The 21,775-nt window shown below is 45.8% G+C and overlaps 1 protein-coding gene across 1 annotated transcript in view; it reads right to left on the bottom strand.

Annotated features, from left to right (window-relative positions):
- Window positions 1–228: 228 nt before the first annotated feature.
- The window catches only part of DENND2A (DENN domain containing 2A), a 370,372-nt gene continuing 348,825 nt past the window's right edge, over window positions 229–21,775 (bottom strand). Inside the window, exon 21 of the mRNA XM_086953048.1 lies at window positions 229–588. The gene's annotated coding sequence lies outside the window, so the exon portion shown is untranslated. The remainder of the gene's footprint in view (window positions 589–21,775) is intronic.

The following is a 21,775-nucleotide window of genomic DNA, read 5'->3' as shown; positions in this document are numbered from 1 at the left end:
ATGGAGGCTTTTAAATGAGGCCGACATTAGGGGAACTATGCCTGAAATGAACACAAACAGTATCTTACGTCATCTGTTACTCAAATAAATGAAGCATCAAAACTTCTCACAAAATCCTTGACAGCAGTTATTTTTCTGTTGCTCCTGTGGTAGATGTCCAGAATACAAAATTTTCCAGCTATCGGGACAAGAATTTTAGATTCTATTAAGGACATGGAGGCGAGGATTATGCTTTCTCAATTTCTTTACTTCTCAACAGCAGCCAATGAGAAAAAAGTGAACATTACACAAAAACTAAATTACCCATGAGGCTTTGAACCACGCCTCCTTAAACAACCAATAGTAACGGAGGTTAGCATACAAAATAATGAGGCACCATCTTGGCTTTCTCTATCTTTGCAAAAACCAGCCCTTAAGTGTCTGAGAAAAAAACAACAGTCTTGGCTCTCAACGGAGAGCATTAACAGTAAGTCCAACTCTCAATGGGGAGCACGATCCAAGAATCCTGGATACGACAGCAATCCTCCAACGACGAGGAGATCCATACTATAGATCCTCGAAAACATTAATTCTGTTTGGAATCAGTTCCTGAAACAGAAAACAAGTTTGAAAATAGGGAACCAAAACGGTTTGATATCTTAGGGAGGAAAATAACATTTCATACATATTTATCTTGCAACATGACAGTTGACATCTTACCTGTCCCAACGGGTGGGATAATTCTCGCCTACGTGTCCTTAATAGAATCTAAAATTCTTGTCGCGTTAGCTGAACAATTTTGTATTCTATGGCAGGACGGAGGCTCAGATTATGCTGGTTCAAAGCTGAGGAACAACCTTAGAAGAAACATGCATAATAGGTTTATAGTAAAACACTTTAAACATTGAGTCTGAAGACCTATCTGCAGCTTTCAAAATGTTTTCCAAACGAGACCGCATAATATATGCCTTAGAGGCCATAGCGCCTCAGCGAAATGTGCACCATAAACAGAAATGTCAATACCTGCTTCAGACATAGCCCATCTGACCCAACGTGCCAAACTGGACGGAAGGGCTTTTGGATTGCTAACAGCAATTGACCCAAGTGATTTGCCCTATGCGCCAATGTGCATTCCTCGTTTGCTTTTAAACACTTTAAAACACATAATTTGTCATTGTGAGGAAAAGCAGGATACTCAATCGAACGTCATAAAGTCTTAGTCCTCCTAGAGATGATGAAAGACACACCTTGTGGAGAGAACATCCTTCCTGCCAAATCTAAAGCTTGCACATCAGAAACTCTCCTACAGGAGATTAAAGACAGTGACATAGTAAGTTTAGCAGACAATTGTTTCAATGACAAATCATTGTTATCAGGCCATGATTCTAATGACAACAAAACTTTAGAAACATCCCATAAAGTATTGTACCTAGGGCGAGGCGGACAAGCCACTCTGATACCCTTCAGCCACTTACACACAAGGGGATGTATCCGCACCGGCTTACCATTGATGTGATTGTGTCCAGCCGAGAGGGCTGACCTGAAATTATTAACAGACCTGTATGAAAGACCTGATTCCGCACCTTCAGATAAAAAGTTTTAACACTTCCTTCACATCTGATCCCACAAGATCCACCTGTCGTTGAAGGCACCAACCCACCCAACGCTTCCATGAAGCAGAATATAGTTTGCAGGTGGATGGTGTACAAACTCGGCAGCCGTAGATGAAAGGCCCTCAATTCTGTTGTGTCTCCTGAGATCATCCAAACCATGAGGGATAACTGGTTCTGCCGTACCAGAGGATGAGGGGTCCCACTGGGTCCTGGAGAAGCAAGGGGAACACAGGTAGCTGAAAGGGTAGGTCCACAGATCACTCCAATAGTGTTGGAAACCACAATTGTGTCTTCCACAATGGTGTGACCAAGACTACTGACGTCTCCTGTTGACGGACCCGGGCCGCCATCCTCGGAATCAGAGAAAATGGGGGAAAAGCATAGTTCCTCCGAGACCCCCAATTTTGAAGGAACGCGTCCGTTTCCATTGCCATCGTGTCCGGCCTCCAGCTGAAGAATCGTGGGAGGTGAGCATTGAGGCGAGAGGCAAAGAGGTCTATACTGCATGGGCCTCGTATATTCATGATCTCTAAAAAAAAAAGCGAAGGATGATCTCCAATTGCTGAAGTCCCTCAGGAACCTGGAGTTCCAATCTGCTAACTGATTGAGCTTGCGAGGCAGATATTCTGCTACCACACTGATCTTTTGATCCAGGCAAAAATGCCAAAAGTCCCTCACAATGTTGGCCAACAATCAGGATTTTGTCCCTCCTAGGCGATTGATGTATCGCATCACTGAAGCATTTTCCATCATGAGAAGGATGCAACAATTGCTCTTCAGAGGGGAGCTTGATTTTATGGCAAAGGAGCCCGCTAGTAGCTCCAGACAATTGATGTGCAACTTTAACTCGTCGGCAGACCATCGTCCGCCTGTGGCAAAGTCTCCACATCTTGCACCCCAGCCCTAAAGGCTGGCGTCTGAATCTATGAGGACGTCCAAAAATGTCCCTGCCATTCCACGCTTCCATATGTTCCATTCACCAGAGAAGCTCCTCTTGAGCCTCTATTGACAGGGGAAAAAGGTGGTCATACGAATACCTCTTGTGAAGATAATAAATCTTGAGTCGCTGTAAACCCCTGTAGTGAAGGGGACCTGAGAATATGGCTTGAATAGAAGAGAACAGAAGGACTACAATCCTTGCTAAGACTCTCAACAAGATCAGCTGCTTCGATAGAGTGGAGCAGATCTCTCTCTTTCTTGACTTGATCTTGGTCATGGGCAGGAGAAGCTGGGCGGGGACTGCATTTATCTGAAACCCCAGGAAGTCCATTTGTTGGCTTGGGGTGGTCATCGATTTCTTGAGACTGATCACAAACAATAACTCCTGTAGCAGGGAGGTCGTCCATCCTAAATGTGTGAGCAAGAGGTTTCGATCTTGTGCCAGAAGTAACATGCCGTCGAGGTAAATGATCATTTGAACTCCCATTTCTTGCAGACGAGTGACCACCGGCCTTAAAAGAGCTGTAAAAACCCAAGGGGCTGATGGCAGGCCGAAGGGGAGGGAAAGATACCGGTACCATTGCCCTTTCCAGGAGAATTTGAGAAATTTCTGATGTGAGGGGCAAATGGGAACCGTGAGGTAAGCATCTTTTAGATCCAGCCCGACCATCCAGTCGTTCTCCAAGAGAAGATCTCTCAACAGATGGATACCCTCCAACCCTCAATCTTGAAGTGTCTGTATACCACATGGGGGTTGAACTCCCTGAGATTTAAAACTAATCTCTGGCCTCCTTCTTTCTTTTGTACCAGGAAAACGTTGCTGCATAACCCGCTGGAATGAAGGGTCCTACGGCAATAGCTTGCTTGGCCAAAAGCTCTTGAAACTCGGAGTCGATAAAAGCTTTCTCTTGTAGGGAAAAAAGGAGCGGAAGAGGAGGGGCCACCAGTTGCTTTCAAGTCCCAAAAGTGAATTGGTGGACAGTACGTCGATTCAAAGGCTTGGGATCTTAATAAAGGTAGAGTTCAAACACAGAACATTGAGAATGGGAGGGTCGGTGAGGAATCTGCAACTAAACATAGGTAACGTGTTCCTCTTACAGTGACTTCTATCCGCAGATTCCTCACCTTTTGATTAAATACCATAGCAGCACCAAACGGGAGGAGGGCTGTGGATGGACTCAAGCAAGAAAGTACTGAAAGACCAAGCAGGCACAATACCCTTCTCAGTGGACTTAGCTGTCCAGACAATAGAGCTTCATCAACGTATGGAGGAATGCCTACTTAGCTACCTGGCAGATGCCAAGGAAAAGGACTCCACTTGCTAATACTGTGGACGCCACTTTGGCCCTGGTGGAACGGGCACACAGCTCCCCTGGAGGGTGCTACTGCACCAGGGCATAGCAGATCTTAATACAGCACACAACCCAACTTGAGATGGTACACTTCTGCACAGCCTTGCCTTTTCTGTTATTATCAAAAGACACGTTGAGGCCAAGATGACCTCAACCACCTCCAGGGGAAGGTTGAAGGTGTTCGGCTGTTGCTGCTGAACCTCCATGATTCAAGGTGAAGGTTGCAAAGGCCAAGGTGGAGAACCTGACTTGTCTGCTGTGACAGCAGATCCTCCACAACAGCAACAGCTTGATCGGACAGATGCTGAAACCCAGGAGTTCTGGAGGATACCCTACTCTGTGCCTAGTCCAGAGCCACTAGGATGACATGAGCCCGGTCTGTCCTGATCTTCTTGAGAACTTGAGGCATGAGTGGTATAGGCAGCAAGGTATACAGGAGTCTTAAGTTTCACTAGAGCAAGAACGCGTCTGCCACTGCAGATCTTTTGCTGCCTCTTCTGAAATCTGGACGTAGTCAAAGTCCCCTTGATGTTGGACCCCATGGGACTTCAGATCTCACTGCAAAGTCCATATATGCCACCTGCTGTGCTCGGCCAGCAGGATGTAGGAGGCCATCAGTTCCAGCAACCTCAGAGTTTTTCTCATTTAAATCCAGGACTGAGACTAAAAGATCAGGATGGATGACTTAGATTCCCTTTCCCGATGGTAAGGTACGAAACTGAACTGTGTCTCGAATGGCTCCAATGAAGGTTTGTTGTGCACCCCAAAGATAACAGGAGGTTTTCTAAAGGATGGATGTGGCTGACGACTGCCTAGGGTAAGCCTGCCTTCAACAGCCAGCCCTTGAGGTAGGGAAAGACAGCATCCCAAACCTCTGAAGGTGTACTGCTCCCACTACCATTACTCTTATGTACACCAGAGGGGCGCTGGTAAGTCCAAAGGGGGCAGAGCAGACTGAAAATGCTCCTCTCCCACCACAACCTGCAGGTAGCACCAATGGGCAGACAGGACAGAAACATGGAAACAGGCGTCCTGCATATCCAACGCCACCAGTCTCCTTTATCAAGGGAAGAAAAGACCTGGGCCAGGGTGAGCATCCTAAATTTCTCCTTTCAGAGAATGTGATTGAGAAGGTACAGATCTAAAATGGGTTGAAGACCTCAATCCTTCTTGGACACCAAAGAGTAGCGGGAATAGCTACTATGTCCCACTTCTTGTCACTTGTAAAGAAATTAAATATTATGTACCTAAACACCTGTTCCATGGTCCCACTTGTATCACACCTAAATTTTATACACTTTATGCATTGGAAATTAAACTGTCTGGCTGGACATTTGATGTAGAACTATTCAGCCTATATTTATTTGAATTCATTGCGGTTTTTTGTCTAGGGACATTGTCTCTGTTAATACACACACACAGAGAGCCACACACACACACACACACACACTGAGCCACACAGACAGAGAGCCACAGACACACACACCTCTGCCCAGTAACACCCTAGGGAACAGAGGCACGAAAAACTGGATCACAAACAGGGCACAGAGCCACAAGCAGGGCACAAAGGCACAAAAACCAGATCACAAGCAGGGCACAGAGGCACAAAAAACGGATCACAAGCAAGCACAACCAATGAGGGGGCAGGGGGGGCAGGACAGCAAGCACAAGCAATGAGGGGGGGGGCAGGACAGCAAGCACAACCAATGAGGGGGTGGGGCAGGACAGCAAGCACAACCAACGAGGGGGGGGGGCAGGACAGCAAGCACAACCAACGAAGGGGGGGCAGGACAGCAAGCAAAACAAACGAGGGTGGTGGGGGGTCAGGAGAGCAAGCACAACCAACGAGGGGGCAGGGGCAGGGGCAGGAGAGAAACACAAAAAACAGTTTACAAGCAGGGCACAGAGGCACAAAATCCGAATCACAAGCAGGGAACAGAGGCACAAGCAGGGAGAAGAGGCACAAGCAGGGAGCAGAGGCAGAGGCACAAGCAGGGAGCAGAGGCACAAGCAGGGAGCAGAGGCACAAGCAGGGCGCAGAGGCACAAGCAGGGAGCAGAGGCACAAGCAGGGAGCAGAGGCACAAGCAGGGAGCAGAGGCACAAAAACCGGATCACAAGCAGGGCACAGAGGCACAAAAACTGGATCACAAGCAAGCACAACCAACGAGGGGGGGGGGGGTGGGGAACAGCAAACACAACCAACGAGGGGGGGAAGGACAGCAAGCACAACCAACGAGGGGGGGTCTAGAGAGCAAGCACAACCAACGAGGGGGCAGGGGCAGGAGAGCAACACAAAACCGGATCACAAGCAGGGCACAGAGGCACAAAAACTGGATCACAAGCAGGGAACAGAGGCTCGAGCAGGGAACAGAGGCACGAGCAGGGAGCAGAGGCACGAGCAGGGAGCAGAGGCACGAGCAGGGAGCAGAGGCACAAAAACAGGATCACAAGAAAGCACAACCAACGGGGTGGGGGGGTAGGACAGCAAGCACAACCAACGAGGGGAGGGTAGCAGGACAGCAAGCACAACAACGAGGGGGGTGGGGGTGCAGGATAGCAAGCACAACCAACGGGGGGCAGGACAGCAAGCACAACCAACGAGGGGGGGAGGGCAGGACAGCAAGCACAACCAACGAGGGGGCAGGGGCAGGAGAGCAACACAAAAACCGGATCGCAAGCAGGGCACAAAAACCGGATCACAAGCAGGGCACATAGGCACAAGCAGGGCACAGAGGCACAAGCAGGGCACAGAGGCACAAGCAGGATCACAAGCAGGGCACAGAGGCACAAAAACCGGATCACAAGCAAGCACAACCAATTATACATGGCTGCACCTACAAGTTTTCAAAATGTTTCCAATGCTCCATTGCAAAGACCAAATGAAATATTTGAGATAGAACCATAGCCACAGAGGGAGTAAATGTAGTTAAAGCAGGCATTTCCTTTCAAACTGTTTTTGGTAAAATCCAATTTGCCATGGACAGTATTAAAATGTGGCCACAAATATAAAGGTAAAGAAATGATTGAACATGCCATTACATTTGTGTTAACCTAATACAGTTAAGCCCATGCTGCTGGTATCAAATAAACACAGGGCAAAGCGTAACTAACCTGCCTCCTGCCATTTCGCTAGTGCCTGGGGGTCTCCAAGCGGAACGCTTCGGCAAGCTTTGTTTACATATCTTCAGCTGCCACGTTTCTTGGGCCTTAGGGATGGAGAGTCGGAGGCAGCTCTCCTCTCCTAAGGATGTCTCGCTCTGGTTGGCAGCAGTTTCGAAGGTTAGGTAGCCCTCCTCACGTTGTTTTCCGGCACGATTTTGGAAAATTCCAAACGTGCTTCCTGGTATCAGTCGCGCGCCAAAGACCCTTTTAAAGTCTGGCTAGCGTACAGAGTGCAGAGGCAATGAAGCAAAGCGTGGACCACAGGATGCCAGCCCCACACGCTCTCTGCCTGCGGTGCGCGCCGCAACAGGAAAAGAATGTTTCAATTGATTTGCCAATAATCCAACACATTTTATCCAGCCAGTTCACGCTGGCTGTCGCTTATGGCAGTAGCTCATTTATCGTCATGATCCCTCTGATGCACTCAGTAGCATTTGAACTCTTAAGACTGAATAGTGGTCAGGCAGGCCAGGCTGGCACTTTTAAGCCAGTGCGTGGCGCCTGTATTGCGCTTACACAAGACTCCAACTCCCTTGCGCACACACAAGACTCCAACTCCCTTGCACACACACACATTACTGTGCGTGCTAGGGGGCCGACAGGAAAGGGAGTTGCATATGTATCAGCTCTTCCTGCAAACTGGTGCCAACACAACATTTTGTACGGCACCCATAGTGCCTCCTGCAGAGAAGCACACACAGTCAGCTGTGCAGTGGCGCCACCATGTCTCATCGGGTGCGGGCACATAGGAGAAGAGTAACGCTACTGCTGCCTTCCAAACACGGGATCCAAAAGAAGGTAGCCTCCCCTCTTGATGTTGTCAGTTTCCCGCCGGATGAACGTGGCACAGTCTCACCTGACAGCCTCATAATACTGATACGATAAACAAAGTATCAAGCTTTGACAGTCTGTCTCAGCCGTCTCTACCGCAGCACAAACGTTAGCCTCTGCCTGCCACTGTGCAGCCCCAGCCCTCCCTGCCTTCCCCGACACTGACGAGGTCTCACAATGAGTCTTGGACCGTGCTGCTGCAGTGCGCCCGCGGCGCCGCAGCTGTGGTGACTTAACTGCTTGTTTTTGGTTCACATATCTTGGCGCACCGCCATTCAATGTGCTGGAAATGCATGATAATCACTGAAAGCTGAAAATCGTGGTGCCCCGGACACAGGAGTTGGACTGACTCGATGTAGAGGGATCCCATGGACTCAAACTGCAGCAAGATAATTGGCTTCAAAACATGGCTTCTGGACGCAGCGACAGGTGGCAAGTAAATCGGCTCCAGCCGTAGTCGTGGCGCGCTTGGACCGGCTCAGTGCAGCAGAGGGACCCCGCGTCCTCAAGCCAAAGCATGATAATTAGATAACCACGCATAACGAAATAAAAGCGCGGACCTCATATTAAAACGGGGAACTCCGCATGCTGGGCTGCAACAATTGTAAAACAAGAAACACCCAGCAATGAGACTCGCTGGCCGGCCCCAGGTAATGAGGAGAGGGGCGGAGCAGCGAGCACTCGCTTCCAAAACAAAGGGGAATCAAGGGACAAAAAAGAATAAACGTGGCGTGCTCGCAATCTCCCGCGAACGGGAAGCGACACTCACGTGCAATGAAGAAGGAAGGGGGGCGACTCGAACCAGCAGCAAGACCTTAAACACGAAACAGCGGGAAGTGGGGGGGGGAGGGGAGAAAGAAAGACACAGACAGCAGGAGGGAGGACGGACGGACAGCGGGAGTGAGGACGGACCGAGGGAGAGGGGCAGCATACAAGAACACGGGACCACGACCAGGTTAACAATGACGAAAAACATCCGTCTAAAAAAAAAAAAAAAGTAAACACCCACAATAGCCCACCTCTAAATGACGAAACAAAGGGGGCAGGGCTTAAAAAAAAGACAGGAACGCCCACGAATCTGCTCCCGCTAAGATTGACACATCTCTCTTCCAATGGCTAGCCTCCATTTATGGAGCTATCCAATGGAAGAGAGAGGCGCGTTAAAGCCCAGTAGTGTAAAACAAAATTTCTCGGCTGCGCGGCACTGCTTGCGCAGTGTACGCTAGGCCAAGCCCTAAAAAAAGTTCAAACGTAGGGGGCGAGGTCGCTCAGGCCACCAGGACGCCATAACGGCCCTCAGGGCGCACCTCTTCCAGCAACAATGCAAGCTTTCCTCACAAGAGATACATCATAAGCTTTCACAGTGCAGAGTTTGTTCTCTCTCTCGCTTATATTACTGATGCGAGCTCCACACCACGGACACTAGTACTGCAGCCTCCCGTACACTACCAGAGAAATGGGACATCTCATATTACAGCAGTACATGCCTGTCTCACGCAAATATCACACATATGTTCTGCGCACAAATAATGCAACATTTCTTTTACACATGTATTAAATAAACCACACATTTCAGCAGAGCTAAATTATCACACATTGCATGCGCACATGAACTGTACAATGTTTGTGTCCAACACAGACCTACAATAGCAGCGTACGAGGCTTACTAAGGAGGTGCAAAGCAAACAAAAAAACGCCTGTAATATTAACTCTCCTGGCGCAGCTAATGGCATTGTAACCGAGCGACATAAACAACACATTTGAAAAGAGATGCTAAATTGTTATAGATTATAAGCGCATATGAACAGCTCTACGGTGTTTATGTCCAACACTGGCCTATAATAGCAGCGTACGAGCCCTTCCAACTTTCACAAACCCAACATAACGATCGTAACTTCAGCCAGTGTGTATGTGTGACATGCGCAAATGAACAGCTGTACGATGTTTGTGTCCAACACAGGCGTGTAATGGCAGCGTACGAGGCAGCTGTACAATGTTTGTGTCCAACACACGCCTACAATAGCAGCATATGAGGCTTGCTAAAGAGGTACAAAGCAAACAAAAAAAAAAGCCTTTAATACTAGCACTCCGGTCGCTGTGACATGAGCACATGAACAGCTGTACCATGTTTGTGTGCAACACACGCCTACAATAGCAGCGTAAGAGGCTCAGTAAGGAGGTACAAAGTAAACAAAACCAATACATTCTTCGTACTCTCCCCGCGTGGGTTGCACACTACTGATCCAGTCCTCACCACACGGCCTGCTGTAAAGGAAAGCTAATGGTCCAACCTCAGGGCTGAAAAGAAATCAGTACACGCTGCTTATCTGTGCTGTTTCGTGAGCAGCGCATCCTGTGTCGGTGACGCAGGCCTGACTGTAGAGACTCGTCCTGTCAAATGAATTCAACCAGCAGGGCCTCAAGAAATGTGGGCGGACAACAGCACAAAAACGATTGCACTAAAAAATAAAAAGAAAAGCATGGGGCAGCGTTCAGCGCCGTAAATGTTAAAACATTATTATGGTTGCCCAGGTGTGCGTGCGCGATGCCTACATAAAACAAGTAGTGCCTAAATGAAACAATAACAGGGAGCAGTGGAACTACATTGTAGTGGGTCGGTGCTGCTTCCTGCGAAATGGAAGTAAACCGGAAATGATGTTTCGGACCAGCCAATCAATGCGCAAGATGAAATCAGCAATGACACATTTAACCAATGGCAAGTGAACACAAAAAAAAACAAAATGGGTGGAGTTTCACTACTAATACAAATTACTTGATGCCTTGTAGAGGCAGCCTGCGTATGTTCACACGAACAGCAGACCTCCACAGAGACCTAGGCATTGAGATGTTGGACGACCATCTCCTCAAACTCAACAGGAACTTCTACATAGGATTAGATCAAAAGGAAAACCCACTGATCAGGAAACTCGCAGACATCTCTACAAACCCATTTGACCACTACCCGCGTCCCATTTAAGCGCTAACCTTGCAAAACTGAAACAGCAACGCAGCATCCAAAAACTCATCACTGCTTGAAGGCAAACGCCGGCAGGTACGCAAAACTCACCGCTGCCAGACGGCATAATCGCCTCCGCAAGCAACCAAAACCCTTTCACTGTCTGATGGCATAATCGCTGCGGCAGGCACCCAAAACTCAACACTATCAGAAAGGCACTAGATAGACAACGACAAGACTCTATGAGGAAACATGCTGACAATTCTGCAAACTCAATTGACCGCTACCCACGGCCCATCACTGAGCTGACCATGTGATACAACCTCAACTGTGACAAAGCGTAACACATCAATAAAACAACCTAAACAGCGACTAAAAAATTCGAAATTCATGTGTAGTAATGAGGCAACTGCCTCGGTATCCAAAAACTCACCACTGTCAGAAGGAATCTGACAGACGAAAACAAGACAGTGTCCGAGGCAGCCTGCGCTGCCTATGCGAGACCTAAAAAGTTGGAAGTACAGAAACGCCAAAAGCATGATAAGTGATCCACTACAGGTCTCAGGTTTGTTCCCCTCACTGCTGAATGAAGATATGATCTCAAGATGCATGCTTTCCTGAATTAAGTTACAACAAAATGAAACGGTGGATATTTAAAGTTAAAAGACATTTTAATTCAGGAAATACTGAATAGCTGGATGGGGGTTAAATGTATTTATCGGCATCGAGGTGCCCTTCATGAAGTTTTAAAAGTATGGAGGTTGCCCGCGTCACGTGTATAGAAATACAGCTGTAATTAGTATAGATTTTTTAACTTGTAGGTTATTTGTTTATGTTCAGGTACTCTCTTGCCTGTGCTCTGCTTCTCCTTGAGTAGCAATGGAATTTTTCTTTTCTTGGTTTATTAATTTTTTAAGTACAATGCCCTGTGGGGAAAAGCAGGAGGTTGGGGGTAGGTTCACATCTAAAGGACCATAAGTCCTAAAGCCTCTATTCAGGTGTTAGTTGGGTAGGGGGGGGGAGCACAGGGGGTTAGGTATAGGAAGGGTAGGGGTTGGGTGGAAGCACGAGGGGGGTGTGGGAAAAAGGGGGAAAAATATTCAAAGCAAATTGCGCAAAAATTGTTTCTTAATTATTACTGTCAGATCGAATTGGGATTAATTTGATCTATTTTCTGAATTTAGTAAAAAGATGATATCAGAAGAAGGTTCTGTATTTCTATGTCTGCCTTTCTCACTTTTGATTATAAGTAAAAAATGGCAACAAAAGGATTAAGGATTTGTTCCCTAAACGTTTCTGGTTTGAATAATGTTATAAAGAGACAGAAAGTCACAGCGGAGCTTAGATATACATTACCACATCTACTCTGTGTACAGGAAACTCATATCCCATGGTCGAAACAGGAGGTGTTAAAAGAACTTGGATTTTCGCTAGTGGTTGCAACAGGGCAATCTAGTATGATAAGGGGAGTTGCCATTCTTAGTAAAGGAAATCATGTTAAAACTGGGCGGAAATTAATGGATAAGAAAGGACGATGGGCTATAGCAGAATGCAGCTTTGAGGGAAAAACGCTGACACTATGCACGGTCTATGGAGCTAATTTAGATGAACCTCTAATTGAGGTAAATTTGGAATTGGCAACCCGGCCCCAACCGGTGGTGGTTTGTGGAGATATGAATATCAACCTGACTAATAGGGCATTACAGGAAGGGGTGGCCATATACAGTGGGCGCAAGCCAAAAGTATATAAAGCTTTGTATAATTTGGCGCAGGATCATGGGCTGCTGGATGTGTGGGGTAATTTGAGGGTACAAGATAGTGGGTATACATTTTATTCTTACCCTCACAAGAAATTGGTTAGACTGGACTATTTTTTTACCCCAGCCTCATTACTGGATGGTGCAACAGTCCGTGTTTATCCCAGAATTACTTCAGATCATGCACCCATTGTATTAGAGATACAGGGGGGTTTAAGTAAACCAAAATGCTTACATTTTACATTTGATAGGAAGCTGGGATTAAATAATGATTTTGAAGCTCATATGGGAAGGTGGATTCAGCACTGTCTGGGATACTTTTAAAGCCGGCTTTCGTGGCAAATGTATGAGTTTCACGTTTCGGGAGCAAAAGAAAGCTAGACAAGAGCTAGGTATCTTATACCAGCGCTTAGTACAGGCTGAAACTCTATTAATGAATGGGGTAGCTATCGGATTGAATGATTTAAGTAATCTTGGGGATCAAGTAGCCAAATGTAGAGCTAAAGTGGTGGGCTACTGGAGTGTAGTGAATGCAAGGAAGTATTTAATATCAAGGATGGAAAAACATGAGTATTCTGAAACAATTGGTAAAAGGCTGGCAGTTCAGCTTCGGATGAAGGAGTCGGCCAGAAACATCATCGCAATGAAGGATGATATGGGTGTGTCCCACTCTGACCCTCATGTAATCCTTCGGATTTTCCAGCAGTTTTATACTGAATTATATGCAGGGATTGACTGTGATGGGTTGGACTGGCTCGAAATGTTTGAAGGGGGTTTAAAAAAGCTGGATCCTATAGTGGCGCAGAGTCTGGAAGCTCCAATTACAGAGGAGGAGATGGAAAGGGCTGTAAAGGGTCTACGTATTGGCAAGGCTGCTGGCCCTGATAGAATACCCAGTGAGGTTTATAGACAATTTTACAATATTATTAAAGAGGAGTTGCTACTGGTAATTCAGAAAGCCCAGCAGGGAGCTCCTCCTAGATCTTGGTCAGACGCTACCATAGCGGTTTTTGTAAGAAGGGGAAACAGCCGGATCTAGTAGGATCCTATAGACCAATATCGTTATTAAATGCTGACAATAAAATCTACTCGAAAATACTAGCAAATCGACTCTCTGACTGTATGTTCCCCTTAGTCTCACATCAACAGCATGGTTTTATTCCAAAAAGAGGGACAGTAGAGCATGTTAACAAGGTCATTACACTATTTGATATTGCTGCTGTGAAAGAAAATGATCTTGCGCTTATCTTACTAGATGCAGAAAAAGCGTTCGACCGGGTGCAATGGGGGCATATGTGGAAGCCAATGCAGAAAATGGGGTTTGGACCAAAATACATTGCTGCTATTCAGTGCTTATATCAAACACCTACGCCCAAGATCTCTGTTATGGGCCTACTCTCAGATTCTGTGAATATTACACGTGGCACACGTCAGGGATGCCCGTGCTCCCCTCTTTTGTTTGCGTTATACATTAACCCTTTTTTAGAACAATTAACTGGCAACATCCTGATCCCACCATATCAAGTGTCTGAGCATTATTTTTCTGTGTTCGCTTACGCGGACGATATTGCGGTGACAACGATAAACCCTGGTACCGCCATCAAAGAAATTGAGAGGTTGGCGAAGGAGTTTGGGCGAGTAGCAGGATATAAACTAAATGTGCTAAAAACACAAATCTTGTGCTAGGAGTCTGTAGTATGGCAAGATAGTAGAGTGGTGAAGGAGGCTACATATCTAGGAATTCAACTGCGGGCTAATATGACAGAATTAGTTGAGGTTAATTGGATAACATTGATGAATAAAATTAGGAACTCCTTGGATAGGTGGGAACAATTGTATTTAACCATTATCGGACGGTCGAATGTTATAAAAATGAATGTGCTACCAAACGTTTTATATCTATTTAGGTCCATAACTTTAGAGATTGCAAAAGATAAGATACAGGCTCTGCAGTCGAGATGTGGTAAATTTATTTGGAGTCCAGGGAGACCTAGACGGGCAATGAAGTTTATGACTTTACCAACTGCTAGGGGATGGATGGGGTGCCAGATTTTTTTTGTATTATGTAACTTGTTTTTTACTGAAGATGATGGTCTTGATAACTGGGGAGACTGAGCAGGATATGGCCTCTGCCCCTTCTATTTTTGAAATACAGTTAGGGTCTGTAGCAAAACAATCACTATTTAAGGAGATCGATGGGAGTTATTATAAGCGGACTCGCTTTAAGGTAGTGGTGGGCGCGTTTAAGGTATGGAAGTGGGTTGCTAAGACAACAGCGATAGGGAAAATATCTTACTACACGCCTTTGAATACTTATAGACTCCTACCTGGCATATTCTCTGATGACATGGCAATAAGATGGCAGCGTAAAGGGGTTAGATGGCTAGGAGACATGTATAAGGATGAAGGGATTTGTAAATCTTTTGATGAGCTAAAAGACCAGTTTCTGTTTCCTAGACACTTTTTTTTTAAATTTCTGCAAATACGAGATTATTCATCTCACCGAAAAGCTGTGCTTCAGCCAAATAAAGTTGTGGAAGGAATTAGGAGGTTAGTAAAAATTGGAACGCTTTATCAACTGCTACTTAGCGATCGGAGCGACGATTTAGAAAAAGTAAGGATAAAATGGGTGGGCGCATTAGAAGATCAAGAATTAGATATAAATGACCTACTATTATTATCTAAGGAGGCACTAATGTCGGCAAATTTAAAAGCCCGATTTTTTAAGACTTTGTATGATTTATACTACACCCCGATTCGAATGGCAAAATGGGGGGGAGGGAATGACGGCAAGTGTTTTCGATGCAGTGCTGATGATGCAGAAAGTGTCCATATCTTTTATAGTTGTGCCAAACTCCAATGTTTTATTACCGATCTTGAGAAGTTCTTATCCCTTGTAATTGGAATGCCTTTAGTTATCACTCCGGCTATGCTGTTATTGGGGAAAATACCAAAGAACAGAGCAGCTGAGCCTCTATATCAACATCGGTATTTTATTTTCTTTGCAATGACTGTAGCACGTTTATGCATAGCCACTGAGAGGCTTCAGGAACATCCACCTGTTTTTCATCAATGGCGTGCTAAAATGCTTAGTATGTACAAATTGGAGTGGGGACTTTTTTCCATCAAGGGTGTTCGGAAGAAAAGACTGGGCATAAAAATATGGAATGCGTTCCGAGATTACTATGAGGAATAAGTATGGAAGATGATGAAATGTTTATGAATTTTGATGAAATTTTGTTGGAATAACAGAAATTGGCCTGCTTTTTTTCCCCTTGGTTTATAAAATTGCTGTAATGTATTGGTAATGTATTTGTATTGGAACTTGTCAATTTTGATTTGCAACTTTGCTGTGAACGCTTAAATAAAAAAATAAAAATAAAAAAAAAGGAAATACAGCTGCATATTAATTTCAAGTAAGTGTGTGCCTGGGGCTATATAAAGCTCTCCGATACCCATCGGGTCTTGTGATTGTGCACGCTATAGAAAGCAGCAAAGAAAAATAAACGTGTAACTTGGATACACCTCAGAATGTTAAACTTAAACACCATGAAATTAAACTTTTTGACGCAATCGGTAGCTATAATTGAGATTGATCTAGCTAACTGTGAAACCAGTTATCAAAAATACCAAAATTCCACACATTCACACGTCAATTTTAAGTAACTAAGGAGACTGATGCCAGAAGTAGTTTCTGTAAATCTTTAGTTTGACTAAACACATCTCCATTCTTCTCACAGCGTTTACTTGATAGGATGGAATATCAGAAATGGGGTATATTCATTCAAGGAGACCGAGTCAATGAAAGGAAAGGAAGGCAGGCGCAATAAAAGAAAAGTTGTAATGTTCATGTGTCCATGTGCTTCAGAATTACAGATACAAGGAATGTATATAGAATTTTGTTGCTTGTCAGAAGAAGTCTTCATTGTCTATCTAGTTCGCTTCCAGTATTGTAAAATTTCAGAAAACCTTAGCTATAAATGCTGTGTATAATTTTTAATTCTCGCCTGTTTCTTCCTATCACAACTAGGCTTCTTATTCCACAGATCCTGCTGTACACCTAAGAATGTGCTTTCAACTATTGTCTTCTGTACCAATAGTCCAGAGAAAGCCACCAAGGGAAAGAGGAACAGAATTTTAAAACAAATCTGGTTTTACTGACTCCGAAAATTGGCATACAAAAGAGCATTGCCTCAAAAACGTGTCTAAACTAGGATTAAGATTAGACACATATTCCTGCAAACTCTCCCACCATATACCTCTCCCACATGCACAAGAGGTCTTGAATGTTCGACCTAAAAAACTAAACAAATCATGGCTTTTTCTTCTTCAGCTCAGTTTTCCAAATGAACAGTGATAAGCATAAAGGAGATATTTATGGCAACCAGGGACGGCTCCTTCATTGGAGCAGAAGAGCGTCAACCCAACTTAAAATCTCCCAAAAAACCTGAAAAATAAAATGGTAATTGATTACCATTTTCATTTTAATCCCGAGCTGGGTGTCAGGACGGGCTAGCTACTGCACTTGTTTAATGTGTGCATGTTTGTGTGGCCACACGTGCACATTAAACAGTTCTAACACAGCTGTCCTAAACAGGTTGAGTTAGAGCAAGTGCATGCCGTCAGAGGGCTGTGGAGCACCAAGTGAGGCGGCTCCCTCCAATCAGTGTGGTGCTATCATGCTGCATGAGAGCAGCACCATGATTGGTCAAGGGATTTGTGGCATCCCGTTCCGGTGGTGAGAAGAGGACCGGAGGTGAGACGTTCAGGTACGTTTTTAGCACCGGCACTTAATCATCAACACCGGGCGCTTTTCATGAGCACCAATTAAGGACACATTCATTTACCGGGAGATTAAGTGGTGTGCCCAGAATCAAAGGATGTTGGTCCAATGCCGAAGTTGGAAGATCTTGCCATTACGCCACATCCCCTACCCACTTTCATGGTTAGTGGTTGGCTCCGTTTTAGGCAGAACTAACAGGAGAAATGAGCTGGTGCAAGCTGCCTCCTGACGAGAGCAACAGCACTTTTTTGTATGTTATTTAAATTTTTCACAAATTAACCACTCATTGCAACATGTTTGTTTGCCAAGCGTTAAGTGATTATAGAGAAGATAGAGGAGCGATTGCTAGCGCGATATAAATGGACCTTACATTTACATTTACATGTTTCTGCATATTCCGCATAACTCTGACTTGTATTAAACTTTTTGCAAGAAATATCTAACCGCTGTTTTGGTGTGCTTTATTTTGCACTAGAGTCTACTTTTATTTTTCATATTCACAGCCATGCTATCCCTTTCATATGAAAGAGCAACGCAGCAAGAATTTAAGTGGATTGTGGAAAAGTTGATGGTGGGACCATGTATCGGCCTCATTACTTTATATGGCCACAGAGCTCCTCAGTGACTTGCAATATCCCTTAATGTATGGCAGTGGGTACTTTATCCTGTATATATTACCCAGTAACTTACTACTTGCTCATCACAAATGGCGGGAGACAAAAAGACTGTGGCCTCATGTCCTCTGCCTGCAGGGTTTTAAGTAGGCAGTGGTTTGCCGGGGCTAAGCACCGGCAGTTTCATAAAGCAGGTGCCGGACCGGGTCCCTAACGGGCTCTCCATTTTTGCCCTCAAGGTGAAAAAAAAATCTTCCCTCTGCAGCAGTGCCACCCTTCACTGCCTTTGATGCAATTTAAAAGAGACTCGTTAAAGTTCTTTCATAGTCTTATGATTTCTGAACTGAAGAATTCTCAATATGTTATACTGCGAAGCCAGGGTTGTTGCGAATTTATGTTCCATAAACAAAAAACATTGGAAAAGCCAATAGCTGTGGCTTGTTGTAGGTGTAATGTTACTTTTTGCATCAGTATTATATATCTGTATGCAATGACAGAAGCAGTAAAATGCCAGTTGGGGGCCACACTATGCTAAGAACAGATTTTTAGCTTGTGTATATTTAAGACACGCCCCTAATGAGACCAGCCACGCCCCTTAGAGACACCCACAGTTTTTTCATTCCACTTAAACCCCTGACTGCCTGCATCCGGTAACTGACATCCTCAGCCAGCTAATGCCAAGAGCTCACACATGTCCCTGGCCCGATGACGCAGCCACACCTTTCTGTACCTCCGTGTCGTTTCGCACTGCTACTGGCCAAAGATGCATATTCATCTCGAACCACCAACAAAATAAAATACAGGGAAGGAAATCATACACTTACAGGTTTTGCAACAGCGTTCAGACCTCCACTTAGGATTTTTCTAATATAAAGTGCTTCACAGCACTTCCTCAGACAAAATGTACCACTATTAGCCATACGCAGTGTACAAATAAAACTCAGTTTTATTACAGTTGTTGCTGAAAGCATAGTATGTAAACGTTGATTACAGAAACGGATGCATGGATGTTTCTCGCAGCACGGCTCCTTCAAGATTTACCGGCTTGGCTTAGAAGAACCAACCCTGCTGCTGGGTTTATTCCATCTACGCTGCAGGGTTTTTTTCCAACCGCGCAGCTCGGTCAACTGTTATCTCTCATCAAGTCAGAGTTCAGGTTTGCTTACAAAAGAAGCTGTCAATGCAGATCCTGGCCTGGTTCACATGCACAGGGCCTCCCATAGCGCCTGGAAACTTTCACCAGCGCTCCCCTCCCAAACTACCATCGTTACCGAGAATCCAGTGAAATATAAACGCATCATATCAAATACAATGAACCTCACATTTAACTTTCGCAGGTGCTGGCAGAGAGTAGGCGCAGCAGCTTAAACAAAAGAAAACACAATATCGCCTAAGGTTTCAGTGCATGTGGAGCTTCCTTTCGACAGAATGTGTCCCCTCTAACATCAGAATCACACGGAATATGAAGGAACCTCTGAAAACATTAAACGGATCACCAACCTTCTATGTGATGGACAGTCTCTGCAGCGTCAACTCAAACAAACTTTCATTAGTAAGTTATATACTGAATAGCAGAAGAACAAGCCTTGAGCATGCACATCCCGAAACCGGAAGTTCGGGAGGGTCACACCTGTCGAGGGGCGGGACTTCCGTCTTTTGCAGGAAGCCCGCGCCCATGGAGTTGCTGGCCCAGAGGAGCAGTGGTGACGCAGGGCTCCCATGCCTGAGGGAGAGCCCCGCGGAGGCTGCAGAAGTCTGGATTGGCGCCGATGCGGTGAGTGGGGCTTACTTGTATTGGGGGTGGCAGCGGGTGGGGAGGGGGTGTCTCTGTATGTGTGCGCTCGTGTGTGTGTGCATGCATGTATGTGCGCTCGTGTGTGTGCGTGTGTCTGTGTGCGCGCTCGTGTGTGTGCCTGTGTCTCTGTGTGTGCGCTTGTGTGTGTGCATGTCTGTGTGTGCGCGCTCGTGTGTGTGTGTGTCTCTGTGTGTGCGCTAATGTGTGTGTCTCTGTGTGTGCGCTCGCGCGTGTGTGTGTGTCCGAAACGAAAGCGGGGGGGTGTGGCTGTGTGTGTATGCGAGAAGTGCATGAGGCTTTCAAAGGAGACAGAAGATGGTGAACGTGCGCGCGACCTGATCCGATTCCGGGTATGCTGCGCGTGCCCATCTCCCTGAAAGCAGACTCGCCGTCTATAGGTTTCGCTCCGACATCACTTTGCGATGCGTCGCAGGTGCGAGACCTAAAAACAAACACCACAATGATGTACAGTACATGGCATACGGGTCGGTCTCTATACATTACACAAAGATGAAACATCCATTGGGGCCAAGTCAGGGCTACACAAACAATCATATAAAAAGTATTTTATAAAAAAAAATAAGGAACATGGGCAGAGGCAAGGGGGAACAGTGCAATACAAGCAAGTAGTAAGCACAACCATCCCATTATCAGAATTATCATGAGGTTAGATAGTGGGAACTGATAGCAAGTAGGTTGTGAGGGGTGACCAAATGTCCCGTGGCCTCGAAGGTGCGGGCAGCTCTTCAGCATAACAAACCAGCTGGTCCAGACAGTAGGTTAAATCCTGCAGCCACGGTTTGGAAGTAGGGGCCAGTCTACTCTCCCAACAAAGAGAGACCCTCCGCTTGGCCATCAGCAACGCAATGGTTACAAACCTTCTGCAGGAGACACGGACACAGCAAACGAGACTCAGGAGACATATTTGAGGGGTACAGTCCAGAGGGAGCTCAACCATCAGGCCTATAACCTTTGTAACAGATTCCCAGTACGAGAATACCTTAGGACAAACCCATGCCAGGTGATAAAAATCAGCGTCAGGGGCTCCACAGCGTCTACAGGCGGCTGAGTCTCGCAGACCATATTTATGCAAATGGGCAGGTGATAGTATAGCTGATGTACATATTTAAAATGAACCATACGCAAATTTCCATTAGCTGTTCAATGCCCTGTCAAGCGGCAACAGTCCGTCCATTCATCCTCCGTTATAGTGTGTGACAAAACTGCATTCCATTTATTCGAAGCTGTTATATTAGAGGCAGCCACCTCCTCCTGTGATATAATCTAGTGACCAGCTTCACCCTAGAGTGAGTGGTATATAAAAGTTGCAGTGCTTCTAGTGTTGGCGGCTCTGCAGGAAATTGTGAGTACAGCACGCGCATAGCCGACCTCAACCTGGTGTAAATGAAAAGGTGCATTGGGGAGATAGGGCCTCCGGCAACCAGGGAAACTGAAGTGATGAATTGGCCTCCAGGATACACATCCCCCATGGTCACCATATTCATGTCTTTGAGGGTCCGCAGGCCACCCACCTCAGAGGTAACTAAGAGACCTGTGTGATGAAGTAGAGGCATACTAGGCGAACAAAGTGGCAGTTTCCGTGCCCGCCTACCTAATTCCGGCTATGCTTTATCCATGGTTTGAACTGTATAAATCTCCCCCTTCTCGAACACCATATGGGTGTTAACAATCATGGCCTTGAGAGGTATGGGGTGTACTGCACCAGCTTCGACCGCTACATGGGGGATGTAACCCGAGTCATGCTGCCAATAGTACGCAAAGTGGGCTTGCGCACACAGATAGTATAAGTGAAAGTCAGGTGCTGTAAAATCACCCTGCTCATAAGGGAGCGTAAGTGTTTCCCATTTGAGGCGCAGCTTTTTACCCCCCCAAGCTAGGGTCCTTAAAAGGTAGTGAAGGGAATTAAAAAAGTGACTTGTTAAAGGTATCGGAATATTTAAAAATAGATACCAAAAGCGAGGGAGGACTACC

The sequence above is a fragment of the Lissotriton vulgaris genome, chromosome 1_2, assembly GCF_964263255.1.
Source record: "Lissotriton vulgaris chromosome 1_2, aLisVul1.2, whole genome shotgun sequence".
Classification (NCBI taxonomy): Eukaryota; Metazoa; Chordata; class Amphibia; order Caudata; family Salamandridae; genus Lissotriton; species Lissotriton vulgaris.
Note: the sequence above shows the minus strand (reverse complement) of the source record. Positions and strands in the feature narration are given on the sequence as shown.